Source organism: Pelecanus crispus, chromosome 3 (assembly GCF_030463565.1).
Source record: "Pelecanus crispus isolate bPelCri1 chromosome 3, bPelCri1.pri, whole genome shotgun sequence".
Taxonomy (NCBI): domain Eukaryota; kingdom Metazoa; phylum Chordata; class Aves; order Pelecaniformes; family Pelecanidae; genus Pelecanus; species Pelecanus crispus.
The window spans coordinates 109,075,817-109,091,969 of record NC_134645.1 but is presented as its reverse complement, the minus strand read 5'-3'; positions in this window follow the sequence as shown (position 1 = coordinate 109,091,969).

The window sequence follows — 16,153 nt, the reverse complement described above, 5'->3', positions numbered from 1 at the left end:
GCGACTGCATGGCTGACTGGGAAAGGAAAGTCACACGAGCAGGATGAGGAAAGAGCAAAGATCTAAGGTGAGAAAACTTTAGAAAACCTTTCATTTTGAAAGGTTTCATTTCGAAAACTAGTAGAGTTCCAACGGGTTACGTGAGATGAAATGCCGAAGTAGCTGCCGTGGCCTAGCGCGTCTCCTAGCACGCTCACGGGCTATTCGGGAGAATGAGGGGGGAAAAGCGAAGCTTGCCACGGGTGTGCCCGCTTCTCCGGTCCCGGGACGGGCTGGCCGCCCGCTCTCCCGCAGCGGCCCGCTCCGCTCGTCGCCCGTCACACCGCGACCCCCGCATGGCCCCCGCATCCCCCCGGCAGCCGCAGCGCCCGGCCTCCCCCGGCCTCCCGCCGCCAGCAGCCGCCCCTGGGGCCGCGGGGCCCGGCCCGGCCCGCCGCCCCGGCCTGGCGTGACGCGCGGCGGCAGGAATGCGGCGGGCTCCGGGGGGGACACGACGCCCGCCGCCCCGCCCCGCCGCGACCGGCGGGCGGCTGCGCCAACCGGGAGGCGGCGGGGCCGCGCGCTGCCCCAATGGCGGCGGGCGCTGCCTGAGAGGCCCGGCAGCGGGCGGGGCGCGGCGGGCCGGCGGCGGCGGCCCCGGGGAGGCGGTAACGGCGGCGGGGGCCGGAGCGGGGCGGGGGCGGCGGCTCCCCGCCTGGACTCAGGAGCTCCGCTCGGCGGTGAGTGCGCGCCCGGCGGCGGCCCCTGGGCCGGTGTGTGGGGGAGCGGCGGGCCGGGTGACGTGTCCGGGGAGCGGGGCGGCCGCCCGACCCCGGCCGAGGGGGGCCGAGGGGGCCGGGCCGGGCCGAGCGGCGGCCTCGCAGCTCTCGGTGGCCGCCTCGGAGCTCTCGGCGGCGGCGCTGGCCGCAGCGGAGGAGGTGGGTGTTCCCGCCGCGGCTGCAGCCGGCGGGGTCTCGCTGCGGTGTTCGTCACGGAAAGTTTCGCCCGTCGAGGCAGGGCTCGGTGTTCGTGCGGAGACACCGCTCCTCGTCCCGGAGCCGCCGTCGTCCCGCCGCCGTCCCCGGGGCGCCGGGGGGGCCTGGCTGCGGCCCGCGGGTGGCAGCTGGGAATCTCGACCCGCCGCGGAAAAAGGAGGAAAACCCTATTTTTTTAAAAAAATGTATTATTGAATAGGTTTCGCCAGTATAACGCGGCTTGGAGAGTTACTGAAGCGAGGGTGCAAGGGGTCGTTGATAAACGCCTTTAGTCCTTTTCCAGACTTCCAGCTCTTGGTCTTTGGTGAAGTTTCTTCCCGCAGGTTTTCGCTGGGGTTTTTGCTCGTGTGTGCCCCTCTTCGTGTCCTTCGGCACCGGGAGCTGCCCGGCTCCACCTTCCCCCTCCCTTTAATCAGGTACGAAGAAGGCTATCGAAAATCCAAACTCCTGGGGGAGTTGTCTGACTTGCTTTGTTTAATCCATCTTTTTTTTTTTTTTTTTTTTCCCCCACCCTTGGGCTGAGTAGCCCATGAACTAGTTACATGTGTTTAGCTGGTTATGAACAGTAGTTCTTTAGACACTACCTTGAAATCTGGTATTTCTGAGGGCTTTATGGTGAGATTTCAAGACTTTTATAATACAGTCTGCAGATTTCTTAGCTTACCTGTGGCATTGTACATGAGACGCAACCGACTGTGTGAGTAGCAGCAGGCATCTTGTGGTGGGACAGGCACTGGGTGTCCAGCGCGTGGGGCTTTCATGGCTGATACAGGTGGATGTGGTGGGAGAAAGGACCATGGAGGCAGATAGACACCTGAGGAATGTGCTGTCCATCAGCTCCTGGTGAGTGCCAGGACCCAGCAGGATCCTCTGGGTTCGGGATTCGGGAGTCCGTACGCCACAAGATACGGAGAGAAGCCATAGCGCTGCACGATGGGCGTGTGCAGGCTGGCATCGCAGCTCTGAGACATTGAGACCAAACGTGCAAGTCTTGTGTTACTCACTTTGGCAGGTCAGTGGCGAGCACACCAAAGTACTGAAGAGGTGGTTTCCTCCCTCATGCCTGTGCACAGGAGCCCTCTTCTGACCAGGAGCTGGGGTTACCCTCCGCAGACAGGATACGGCTTTGCTCATCAGTAGACTGCGACAGTCCTTTCCCGCAGTAGAATACTGTGAAACAAGCTTTAACATTTGTTGAGATTAACTTAAAAATCCACAGGATTACATAAAGAGTATTTAGATTCTCATTTTTACTGTGATTGAAATTGAGGGTCTGGGTACCTCAGCATCTTGAGTTTTTTTTTCTTCTAGTCCATTAACTTCAGCGGAAGTGTGCTGACTTACACCAGGTTGAAATACTAAGTCTAAACACTTACTTTAGTCATATGTTAAATATAAAAGGTTCTGATTATCCTAAACCTAGTAGCTGTATAGCATATCTTTTAAGATTTCCAGAGTTTGAACTTTGTAAAGGTAAGGTACAGCCTTAGTTTTGAGTAGGCTGAATTTTTAATGTTAGACATCACAGCTTTTCTTAAATGCTGGAGTTTTTTAGCGCCATTCAGTCTCTTTAAGTTACTCTTTTTAACAGAGCTTTTTCTTTGTTTGTTTGTTTCCTTGGTTGTCATTTTACGTGTATAAAATCTTGTACTGATTTTTTTTTTTTTCCTTTTTGCTAGGACGCTACTACTTACTGCTGGGGAGGGGGATGTCTTTTGTTTTCCATTTCTTTTACAATCGAGGGTATTTAGTCTCAGCATTAATAAATTCGATATGAAGAAATCTCAGCACCAGAGGAGTGCTTCAGTTGATTCTGAGCTATTTAGAAGTCCTTGCATAGTTTATAAACATTTGAAGGAAGACAACAAGCTTGTCTAAAACCTGAAGTGCTATTGTCAAACTTCATAATTGTTAATGGAATGTAATGCAGCTGGGAATAGTGCATTACTCATTTGTAAAACAGGAAGTCTATTAACTATTTCTATATAAAGTAGAAATTATTTTTAGAATCTGTTGCAGAAAATGTATAAACTTCAGTCTATTTCTGAAGAAGCCCGAAAACATTCTGCAGTCCAGGAGGAGGAGGAGTAGTTTTGATTCAGACTTTCAGATTAAAATTTATATATTATGCAGAGCTGCAGTCAGTTTATTCATGCATGTATAATGCTACACTGTTCTCAGTTTTGTATGTGATGGAGAAATGAGCAGTGTGTAGTACTTATTTTCTTCGTCTTTACATGTGTGGGATAGTAATTTTCTTTCTGCTTCTGTAAAGTGACTTCTTTTTCACTTTTTGCTTTTCCTTTAATTATGTCTTTCCATTTTACAGTTTTAGTTTAGCACTGTAGAAGGGATCTCATGGAGAACTGTCTTATGGCCTCTAAATTTAAAGGCATTTTTGACACTGTCTTTCCATAAGTTCAGCTTCCTGATGGCTTTTTAAGCTGCAAGTGCATTTCCGTACTATCCTTGGATGCTTCTTGTGGAATATCTGTTGCAGCAGTTGTCCCTTAGAGAAACTTCCTTTGGAGTTACGGTGTTAAATACTGTGAATGTAATTGTCGAGTGCGTCTTACTTTTTGAATATTTTGTATGTTCTAATAGGGCAATAAATGAGGATTTATTGGTAGTGGTATGAATTAGTCTTTCATTTTGTATATATTCTACAAAATGTGAGTGAGGCATTTTTCATATCCAAGACCTTCTTTTGTTAAAATCAGCATTCATTACAGATTTTTTTTCCACTTGTGTTCTGGTTCGTACAAAGTCTTTCTTGTTACTACCTCTCTTAGTGGAAAATTAATATTGGTAAATTAGTTTTTGAATCTAGAGGCAGTTCAAAGAGTTTTGGAAAAGCTGCAAGCCTGGATGCTTGGAAAATATCAGGGATTCATAAACTGAAGCCTGGGAATTTCTTCTCAGGCATGTTATGAGGGGGAGGTACTCTTTATGATGGGGAGGGGAGGTACATGAGCAAGATAAACCAAAATTCTTATTATGGACCTATACAACTATGTCTTAATACTCTTTTCTGTTTTAACATCTTTCTCAGTAATGTCATTGTGTGCATATGTGGTTTGCAGAGAGCAGAATCTTGGGACTCAAGGTCTGTCACATACCTGTGGAAGGAAACTGCTGCATTACTAGCATCTTGTGAGATTTAAATCACTTGGACGTTTTCTTACAGTAAAGAATCTGAGTTTTAGTTCCACCAAAATATTTCAGGTTATTTTGAAACCAGGGACACGTAGAAGTACAACATGTTTTTAAGGCAATGATGACAAGTAATGCTAAACAAGATTTGAAAAATATGTTTTCAAACTTGTGTTTTTAGATCAAAAACTTGATTCATATTTTATTGGGAATTGCCTGAATCAGCAAGACTGTGGGAAGTGATGCATAACTCCACAACATTGATTCATGTCCTGCATGTTTGCTGCTCAGTCAGGAAGCCTGAAGCTTAATGTCAGATGCGTGGGTGAAGCAGTTAACCAGAGCAAAATAAATTGTTCTACTTACGTGGTGCTGAATAGGGGCATTATCTGGGGAAAATCTGTTTCAGTGACTTACTGTACTGTACAATACTTGTTACTTTGGACTGAACCATGAATACTAACTATTAGGATCCAAGCTCAAGGTCAAACATTCACTCTCACTTCTGTTCTGTAATCTCTTTTTTAGAAAGGCTTTCAAAAAGATTGCAGAAATCATATGAATATTTTTTTCCTTAGAGATACAGAATATATGTCTAAGAAATTTCAAGAACAGGGATAAACACTATATCCTCATCTGTAAAATGGGATTGTAAGTTATTGGGACATAAACAGCAATATCTAGATCTGCTGCTAGGACCACAGTGAGTCTTGAGCTTATGGCTCTTGACTTTGTTTTCACCATTTTAAAGCTTTTGGTGTCACATCCTCAGTGTTCTTTTAGAATTTTATACATAATATTCAGTGTTGTTGCAAACCATGGACTGACTAATTTGAGTCTTAAAAACTTCACTTTTGAACTATAGAAGCTGAAGAAGGAAGAGGTCTACTCGATCATTTCCAAATCAAGGAAAGAGTGAAGACCGCTGATGTTAGGACTAGATGCAGAACTTACACTTCCATGGGAAACTGCCTTCCATTATACGTATTTTGAAGATGAGGGCTGTTCCCTGCAGGTGCTATTACAATTTTTCTTTCTTACTTTAATTGATATTTTAATGGCTGCATTACCTGATTTCTGATTTATTTGAATAATAGTTGGGTGTTACAAAAAACCAATCAATGAAGTTTGTGCTATTTTTCTAGAGCATGCATTATGTTTCTGATTAATGATAAGAAATGTATTTCCACACTTTAATCCAGATAGTTTGGGGTTTTTTTTAGAAACACAGGACTAGGAGTCAGTATTTATACTCTTAATAACTTTATTCATCAGGTGAAATAAATTTGTTCAGTTGGACACTTTTGTAATAATCAGATGTGATTCATTGTCTGTAATGGGTTGTCCTTGATAAGAAACAGTATTGTTACTTTTCCAAGGACTGTAGTACCCAAAACCTGAAAATGTTTAGGAAAAGTGTCTCTGTCAGGACTAGGTTTGCTGAAAGCGGTAGAAACTGACTCTTCAGTTCAGTGTATCATTTCACTTGTATCATTGGAAAGAGCTTCTGATGGAAATTTTCATCAGTTGTCATCTGTATCTTGAAAGACAACCTATGCTTTGTAAAACTTTGACTCACGTTAATGCAAGTTTGACCAGGCCTTTCTGCTTTTGTGCAGGTTAAGTACAATTGCAGAGGAAAAAAATGCTTTAACAACTGTATCCATAAAAAATGTCCACCACACACTTCTGTTTTTTGTTTTCTGGTTTTGGAAGCCAAGATTCTTGTGTACCTTTTTTTTTTTTTTTTTTAAATTTTTTTTTGTAAGCCAGGAACTTGGTTTGCTGGGATATCAAAATAGTTTTCAGGTGGGGACATTTTCCCTGTGACAAAAGTACTGTATTTTACATGTGAGGCTGCTCAAAATTACTAGAGTAAATGACTATTTTGGTGCAGTTTTTATAAAAAAAAATTTATAAACCCTCTGCATAATAATTCTAATTACATGTGTAATATAATAATATGTATGCAACTAAACCATATGTAGGTGTAAATCACGATTGAAGTGTTATGCAGCATGCAAGCATCTTCCCTGACTTAAAACCAGAAGTCTTCCTGAGGATGTTTCCAATTAAGGTAATACTTGATCTCCAATATTGGAAGGGACTAATTTGGATTTAGTTTAAAAGAGGTAATTGCAGAAATAAGATTACTTTTCCAGATAAAGTTACTTGATGGCAATCAAATTTAGAGCGAATTAAGAAAAATGCTGTTGGTATTCATACATTTTTATTTTGCCTGTGTGCACAGTGTGGAAGACCATGGTCTTGAACCAACAACACAGTCCTCTAATTTGTGTGGCACAAAACAAAAAAAAATCAGTCCTGACTAAAAGTATGTGACGCCAGTGTTCACTTCTAATTCTTCAGATGCTTGTGCTTGTTACGGTACACTTGACTGCCAGGATGGCCTGCAAAACCCAGGGTGATGCCCCTCTTCTTCCTTTGGGTATTCAAACAGTTGCCAGCACAAAAGGCAGGAGCAAAGGCTTATTCACTAAAAGTCAGTTGCCCTACGTGCGTGTTTGGGAACCTGTTCCCTTCTCTGTTTTCAATAACTTTTTACCCATACTCCCTCTCATTCTGTAAATATTTGTAGGTCTCGGCTTTCCCATCTGTAAATTAAGTATAGTGCTACTGAGCTTAATAAAATCATACGTTCATGGTGGGTTCAGCAAGGTCTTTTGCAGAATGTCATGATGATCTGGGTGGGTGTACTACTAGATGGGTGAAGAACTGGTGGGATGGTTGGGTTTAGAGGCGGCTAGTTGGTTGTAACTTACCTGGAGGCTGGTAACCAGTGGAGTGCCCCAGCTGTCTGTCATAGGACGTGTCCTGTTTAACGTTATGCATGACCTGGAAGGTGACGAGCCATGGCTCATGAAGTTTGCAGATGATACCAGACTGGGGGAAGAGTGAGCAGTGATGTGCTTGAGATCAGGGCTGGCATTCAGAAGGACCTGAGCAGGTTGGAGGAGCTGGCTGGCAGGAACTTTGTGTAATTCAGCAAGGATGAGGACAAGGTTGTGCACGTGGGAAGGAAGAGCTCCTTCAAAGGGAAGGGTTCCCCTTCACTCAGTGCTTGTCAGACCACACCTGGAGTGTTGCATCCAGTTTTATGTCCACACCCCACCCCGTCCCAGTACAAGAAAGATGTGGATAAGCTGGAGCAAGTTCAGCACGAGGCCACCACAATGTCAGGGAGCTGTAGCACTGCTCGGGAGCTGAGGCTGAGGGAGCTGGGCTTGTCCAGCCTGGAGGACAGATGGTTCATGGGGGGCTAATGGCAGCCTGCCCCCGCCTGCTGTCAGGTTATCAAGAAGGTGGCATGACAACAGGCAATGGTCATAACTGAAGTACGGGTGGTTCTAACTAGATACAAAGGCAATATTTTTCTCTAGGAGGACAACCAAGCAGGGGAACGGGTTGCCTGGCAAGGTTGTGCAGTCTCTGTCTTTGGAGATTTTCAGGATCCCAGTAGATAAAGCAGCCTGGTCTCACCTGGTAGCTGACCTGGCTTTGAGCAGCAGGTTGGACTACATGACCTCCTAAGGTACCTGCCAACCTGACCGAGTCTATGAATCAGGGATTCTGTATTTTGCCTTGCAATAATAATCTGTCCTTAGAGGGGAAGAATATAATATATATATATATATATTAAAAAATCCATAGTGCTTTCTGCTTGCATTTGTGGATAGGAGCCCTCAGACAAATCTGCAAATGCAGTCTTTGCTTTCGTCCTCTTTTCCCCTCCTGCAGACTCCTGCAGATCATGTACTGGGCAGGAATCTGCTCTAGGTGAAGAAATGGTGTAAATAATACCGTTTAAAAAGGAGGATCAGAATACCAATCTTCAGCCATGTTCTCAGGGTGTCCCTGTAGATTGCTGCTTCATCAGGGCTTGCTGCTGCGTAGTTCTCCAGCTTTTAGCAGGATGCTGCTTGGTGCAAGAAAGGGTGGCAGAAAAAGAAGTGAAGTAGCTTTTGGGGAAGTGTATTCTGCATGCAGTCTGAAAAATACGCATCTGTGTGGATCTGACCTTGTTTGTGTTGCAGCTGGTAATAGAATTTCCCCTGATTTAACTGAGCCGGGAACTGGGCTTCCTATTTAGTTTCTACTTGAACCTATGCAGTTCCTTACTATTCCATTGCTTATGATTCAGGTCATTTTCTTCAACATATTTAAGAATAAAATTAGTACAGTATAGAACTGTTAGCTATTAATAAAACTGAATATAGATTAGAAGAAATAATGATCCAGTCCTGATACAGCCTTCTTCTGTGGCTTACAGCATGTGATGGTAAGCTGTGATAATATAAATGCCTGCTTCATTCACACCCACTGTAATATAAAGACATCTCTTTAAAAAAAAAAAAAAGTCTGCAGCTTGTGTTTCTTAGGAGTAGTCTTGTATGGAGAACAAATTGTGCTATCGGTTTTTATTTTTTCTGTGTAACAGAGCCATCTTGAGGACCTTAAAAAAAAAAAAAAAGAAATTTAACCTTCTCTCTTCTGCATTCTTTTTTCTCCTTGCTTCTCTTCACTCTCAGAAGAGTCTATATATCAAATTTCAGCAAGATTTACTTTGCAGCAGGAGTTCTGTAGTTACAGGTGGAAGAAGACTCAATTGGGCATTACCCAGCAATATTCAGTAAGTGATGTGGCCACGTGGATTTTAGACATTCATGGACTTTGTCCTCGTAGGGGTTTTCTTGCGGTTTGTTGGGGGTTTTTTTAATTTAATTTTTAGGCTTTCAGGCTTTTCTCAGTTGCTTTGCAGCTTGCCTGCACTAAGCTTTCTGCATGAGTCACAGTTCCTTGGAAATCAATCCCCTCGTTTCATCTCTTCTGTTTTCCATTAAAAATGCTCACTGGCTCATTCTTTCTGCACTGTTAAGAATGAAGAATCCTGATGTCACTGCAGTTATAGTGCGCACTCCTTCATAAAGAGAAGTTCTTAAGTTGGTAGAGCTGGAAAGCTTGGCCGCATGTACCTCTTGGGAGCTCAGTGGATAGGTATTGTGCCACCAGGTGTGAATGCTGTGCTGCCTTGTAGAGTTTGCATCGGTCCTGTCTCTGTTGCCTTCTGACTACTGTATAAGTAAAGACTTTTGGAAAATAGTTTTGATGAAACAGAAATGCAGATGTTGATCGGTATGTGTATCTGGGTAGCTGAGGACTGATGGTCTGTTGCTCATCCCACCATTAGAGGTAACTATCAAATGCAATTTGATGTGCAGCTGTAGCTGAGAGACCTTCTAGTCCTGGAGGCAGTAGGAGTTACCAGAGGTAATGAGAAGGGAAACTGAGTCACAGAGAGCAACACAGACTTTCTTCTGTAGTCTTTGGACAAGTATTGAGTTGCTTTTGCTTTCTTTGCTAAAACTGCCATTTGCCATGGAATCAGAATTTCAGTCTCGTTGGTGCCAGGCCACTGGCCTTTATTATAGAGGTGTTAGTGCTCTGAGATTGTAAGGTCTGCTGTGGGACACTGCAGACTCCCACCTCCTTCTATACCAGCTTTCATGGTTGAAGGTGAGCGTTCTTGGTGGGAAATTTGAAATAATAGAACAGAATATTTCAGTTGGAAAGGATCTACAACAATCATCTAGTCCAACTGCCTGACCACTTCAGGGCTGACCAAAAGTTAAAGCATGTTGTTAAGGGCATGGTCCAAATTCCTCTTAAACACTGGCAGGCTTGGGGCATTGACCACCTCTCTAGGAAACCTGTTCTAGTGTCTGACCACCTTCTCTGTAAAGAAATGCTTCCTGATGTCCAGTCTAAACCTCCCCTGGTGCAGCTTTGAACCATTCCCGTGCATCCTGTCAGTGGATACCAAGGAGAAGAGCTCAGCACCTTCCTCTCTACTTCCCCTCCTCAGGAAACTGTTGAGAGCAATGAGGTCGTCCCTCAGCCTCCTTTTCTCCAAACTAGACAAGCCCAAAGTCCTTGGCCACTCCTCATAGGGCATGTCTTCCAGCCTGCTGGGAGCTGTCCTTGGGGATCATTTCACAGTCGGCCGATTCTGGTTTCTGGTGCAAGTGACATTCGAGATCTGACTGCTTCCACTGCGCCGGACTTCTCTGCATGAGAAACATTGCTCAGGAACATCTGATTTTGATGTGGTGTTTTAATTACATTTCCTTTTTCTTAAATATCGATTAAAAATTTAGAAATCCTTATAGACTTGGTGAAACCTAAATACATTGCAGTGTATTAAGGGATCTGAATTTTTTTCTTTAAAATACATGCATTTAACCTGGTTATTTCTGATTTTTAAAGACAAACTTACAAAGTTACTAGCTAAACTGCTGGAATGAAAGCATGCTGTCCTGCTACAAATCAGTTTTTTTAACAGCTGTAGTTTCTTAGGCTTGGATTGTTTTCTTTATGTGGGTTTGCTCAGTTAGATTGGCTCAATGACTAACCCATTATAAGCAGGCAATTAAACTGGGAACCTGCAAAGTTGGAAAGCTGTCTTTCCTCTTCCAGTCTTGTAAATATGAGTAAGAGCTGCCTGTTCCTCTGAACAGTTTGACAGAAAAGGACCAGGTGAAAATATGAGGAAGCAGACAGGGGAAGCGAGGGCCCGTCTTTTGGCCAGAACGGGTCACCTGCCTTTCATAAAAGTGTCTGCGTGCCCCTTGGCCTCTCTCCCTGCATCTGCTGTATGTTGGGTATGCATGGGAAGTGTGGGTGAAGAGATGGAAAGGAGACAATCTGTAGACCACCACTGTGGTCCACAATGCCAGCTGCTACCTCTTCACCCTCTCCTGAAGGAAAGAATGGGATGAGCGCTGAGTCAGGATGAGCGCTGAGTCAGGTTGTCGGGCAGCTGGAAGCCAGTGGGAGATCTTAACCTTTAGGGTAGGTAACTTCAGGAGCTTCTTTCCGTCCCTGTGTTTCTGTGATTGCTGTGGAGCCTGGAAGGGAGCAGTTTGAGTCATTAATTAGAGGTTATACTGTGTTTGAGAAATCAGTTTTATAGGGGAAAAAAGCTCCATATTTTGATAACCTTTGTGTCATGTCCAGTACGTCAGGGCAGTTGTTCAATTATTCAGATTCATAATTTTATAATGCAATACACATGAGTATAATAGCTCCTGTGTTTCATGTTTAATATTTTTTTCCTGTTGGAATTTTTACATACCTTTGGAACTAAATGTTGGTGTTCTGTGTCTTAAAAGCACATGGTTGTTCAGTTTCGTGAATAATTTTACGTTAAACTAAATAACATATACTCAGTGGTCACAATATTGCATCTGGAATACAGTGTTCAGTGAGGGGCCCAGTACAAGCGAGGGACTGGCAAACTGGAGTGAGTCCAGTGAAGGCTACTGCCATGGTTGGGGGTGGGAGCAGGTCAGGAGAGGCTGAGGGAACTGGGTTTGTGTCGTTTTCAGAAGAAGGGACTGAGGGGGATTGAATTGCAGTCGTCTGTTCCCTAAGGCTGGGTTGGAAAGAAGACGGAGCCAGGCTTTTTTCAGAGGTGCACAGCAGGAGAACGAGAGACAATGGCCGCAAGCTGCTGCAAGGGTAATTCCAGTTGGGCATAAAGGAAAAACTCTCCCTGGTGTGGCTGGTTAAGCGCAGGAGCAGGCTGCCCCGGGAGGTGGTGGAGCCTCCAGCTTCGGGGGGGTTCAGGACTTGGGTGGAAAAGGCCCTGAGCAACCTGATCTAATTTTGAAGACGCCTGTCCTGAGTGTACGAGAGAACATTCAGAGATCCCTTTCAGCTTCATTTGAGCTGTGATTTCCGTGATTATTGTTTGAATGTGCTTGTATAGCTGTGTGGTGTGTAACTGTTAGCAGCAGAATCAACAGGGAAACCACTCGAGCTACAAACACAAACTGTGCCATACGCTGCTAGCTGAATTAAATCATCTGGCTTAATCTTGGTTTAAACATCTTTGACTTGAGTTAGTTCCCCTGCCTCTCAACAGAAGAGTGAAAGAAATTCTCATTGAAATATGGTGCTGTTAAAGACTGTTCCATGAATGTGCCATCTAGTATGTAAAATGGCAATTATTTTATTTTTATGGAGGGTATTACTGGTATGTACAATACACAAGCTCTCTTTGCTGCTGCAGTGTTTTTCTCAGCATCTAAAAAGTAGAGAAAAATCTGTGGAACTTCAAGATGAATTAGTGCAGCATATAAGTCAACCCCGAAGGCATTCTTAAGTGAGAAAGTGTATCTTTCTTCTTGTGAATAACTGCAGTGTTCAGATGGGAGCAAGCAGGTCAGTGGCTAGGACTCTAACACTGGGTCTGTGTCCTCCTTCGACACAATTCTTGTGTAATTCGAAGCATGTCACTGTGAGCTAGACCAAAACAGAAAAAAAGCTGTAAACTTCCATAGCTCAGCTCTGCATGTTCATTTTTCGTATTTGCTTGTGAGGAAGAAACCAAATTTTAAAATCATTGTTAAAGTTAACTTCCACAGGTGTTTAAAAACTTGCATCATATATTTAAATAATAAAAAAAAATATTCTGAAAGCCTTTTAGCTACTCTCTTAAAGATGTATTTGTAAGAGGTGCTGAGACTAACTTTCAGAGGTTTGCCAGTTATTACATGTTTCACACTTGAAAATCTATGTTACAGTGATGATTCAACTTTAAAAGAATAAAGAAAAATAGACTTTTCTTCAAACCATAATTTTCCATCATTTTGGCTGGCAATTTTGGTGTGGCAAGATGCATTCCAGACATTTGTAAACAGGAACACGCCTTTGAGCTATGCAGATATAAATTGTAGAGAGAGGCTTTGGAAGGGACACTGTATAGTGAAAGCATGTAATGGAATATTTTGTGTGTTGTAGACAGATGTTGTATATGTGTGCGAATCCTTTCTGAGCCTTGGCTCTGAAGCTACTTGTTTTTGTCTAGGACTTGATTAAGAATTACCAAAGGTTACGACGATTTAAAAGGGAGTTTTGTATGCTTAGAAAATGCAAGTTGTTATGAATTGTCTCATCATATGAGGATCTTGTGCTACCAGAGTTGTTACCCTTTCTGGCATGTCTGTCCTGATGATTTGCCCTTGCATACCTGATGTCAGGGAGGTAAATTGTCTGGTACGTCCTAAGGTTGGATCCTTTTTTGAGGTACTCCCTTCCATTCACTGCCGTCTCTTCTGCAAGTGGCAATTGATTTGACCTCTGTATCCCAATTAATTTTGTTTATTATTTCTCTGCTATACCTTGAATTTCACTATCTCTTTCAACTTACTGTTTTGATACTTCGGCTCTGGAGACTTTCCAAGGGCTTGAGCTGTTTTGTGTGCTGTTGCAAGCAGAAACAGTAGCTTCTTGAGATTAACATCTATGGGCTACTCAAGAGTAGGACAGAAAACTTAGCATTGGCTCTTCCACTGTCTTGTGTGGCTTTTGGAAATTTACCTTTCCTCCTCAGCCACCTTCTGAGTATTTGATATGCTGCCTCTTGAGTTAGAGTGAAAATGGGTTTGGCAGAGTGTGTGCATTGCTCAGCACAACAGGTCCAGTTTGTCCTTGCAGACCATACTGAAATATTGCTATTAAGTACTGTTATGGGGAAGGAAGGAAAACTTCTCTTGTGGGTTCTGGGCTTTGCTCTCTCCCAGTGTGTATTCAGGACCGAAGTATTGGAGTGCTTTGTAGGCTTATTCTTTTCCTTAAAACATAAGATTGATGGCATTTGAGAAAAGAGGAGGAAAGAGAAGGTGCTCAGGAGATTGCTCATGGGTACTTCACTGTCCTCAGGAGCCGTGGAAATAAGGGGACTCAAGCAGAGTTTTTAAGATTGCCAAAAAAGAAAAGAAAAGAAGCAGCTGTGTGTAAAGTGTATACTTAAAAACTTGTGATTTCTGATTGCCAAATGGAGAAAAGCATCATCAAAACCGATGAGCTTCCTAGAATTTTTCTCCCCCTCCCTTTCATGATTTTGAAACAATATATACTCTAGACAGGCATTGAAATAACATGTTTTAGTAATCTGCTTGTGATTGTCACAGTGGGAGCTGCAGAGTACCAAATAGTTGGAAAACTTCATCTTTCTTCAGCTGGCTTATTGAGATCATTACAAGAATTGGCTCCAATACTGAGGGCTGTGTACATAAAAATTTGGACTAGATGTATTTTAAAGCAAGAAGCTGGGCACATTTCCTCTCTTCCATAATGGTATTAGCTAATAGGTATGAGCTTGGCCAAATTGAAAAGGAGTGTCTCAATATTTAAAAATTATGTTCATCTACAAAACATGTTCCCTTCATTTTTGCAGGGTTTTTCAGTCTGCTAAAGGCGTGCTGGATAAACTAGGATGGACACAGAGGAATTCCCTCCCCCACCACCAGAAGGTAATTGAAATAGTTTGGGGTTTAAAGCCAATTTTGTTGTAACAATTTGATTATATTTCCAAAAGTGTGCTTACCTCCCCAACACTCCCTTTCCCCCATCATGTTAAGACTTTGTCCCAGTGGTATTTTGCTGAAACGTGAGCTCCTGTCATCTACCCTGTCTTGTTCTTGGACCCTGCTTGCTGGTGTTGCGAGAGCATGATGGGAAGAAAGCTGGGGAGCGATTGGTCCTTACAGTCCAAATCTGCAAATACATGTTTCCTAAGGTAATTGTGTGGACGGTATCATCACAGCTTCATCATGTGCTTTGGCAGCCTCAATCGTTCATGCACATTGTGCCCTGTAGAAAAAAAAACAAGTGAAGCCTGTGGCATGGGCAGGATATTTGGACCAGTGTCTCAAATGCCTGGACAGATTTGGGCTCTGAATTCAGAGGACGGTGGGGTCAGTTGTTTTCTGTTAGAGCATGTGCTGCTTCCAGCAAGCATGCTTCATCTGGGCAATGTCTGCTGAAGGCTGTAGCTGAAGGACCTTCTTCTGATGCTGCAGTTCTCTAGCCAGCATGCGTTCCCATGGCAAGCAGAGGGGAAGCATGCACAGCTGAACCTCTGTGTGTTCAGAGCACAGAGATTTATGGAAGAGTATTATGTATGCTGGACTATGGAGCTGGTTCTGTAAAGTTAGCACTTGGTGCCCCTTGTCTGCTGTATACTGGTAGCCATATGGCCGCTTGTATAGCCCAGGTTTCAGAGGGCCTAAAGATAGGGTGTGCAAAGACACCACATCATTGCCTTCTGCGTTTATGTTCTCTGTAAGAGAATATAGCTAATTTTTTTCCTGTTGTCCTGTTTGATTTCCTGTAAACGCACCTTTGTGTAGTGCTTGGTATTATGTATTTTAAGTCTTAAAAGGATTTGGCTTTTGATGGTTGGATGCTGGGAGATTTCTTAGGAGAAGAATGATATGCTTGTTCTGATCATTCCAAAGCACAAGGTTATGGAGACATGGGTTCTGGAGACCTGTGGTTGAACCCAATACAGCTGTTTTTCTTTTGGTAAAGTTGCTAGTATAGTTTGTATAGATAGCGACTTTCCCATAAATTTTTGATCTGTCCCTCACATAGGACATTATTACTTATGGACTTAAATGTATCAATGTATATAATAGAGTGCATATATTAATATATGTATATTAATAATATACATTATTGCTTGTCGGACACATATTGCTCACATAGAGCTTATATCTATCTGAAGTCATTTAAGTATGAAAGAGGATTTATCTTAGTTTTGTTCATCTGTAGCTCCAGGAACTTAGGAATTGCCATCCTAGATCAAAACTGTTTTCTCTCTAACTTAGACACTGCCACAAACAGAGGTCTGTTACTAGATACTACCCAGGAAATTGGGAATGTGAAAGAAGCAGAAAGTTGTGAAATCAGCTTTTAATGGGTGAGATTTCTGGCCAGCATTGTTGACGGTTTTATTTATGCTCTGAGATATCACTGAGGTTATTGTGGACAAAAATGCTTTTCCTGTCCTTGTCCTAATCCATATGGTCAGGACCCTGAATTTAGCTCTGTTCTATTTAGTGACAGTTACTGTGAAACTGTGTCTATTGGATAATCCATCTCCAAAGCAGTGTAGCGCTGTGGGGGAAGAGTCATCCCTAAGGAATCAATATTTCCAC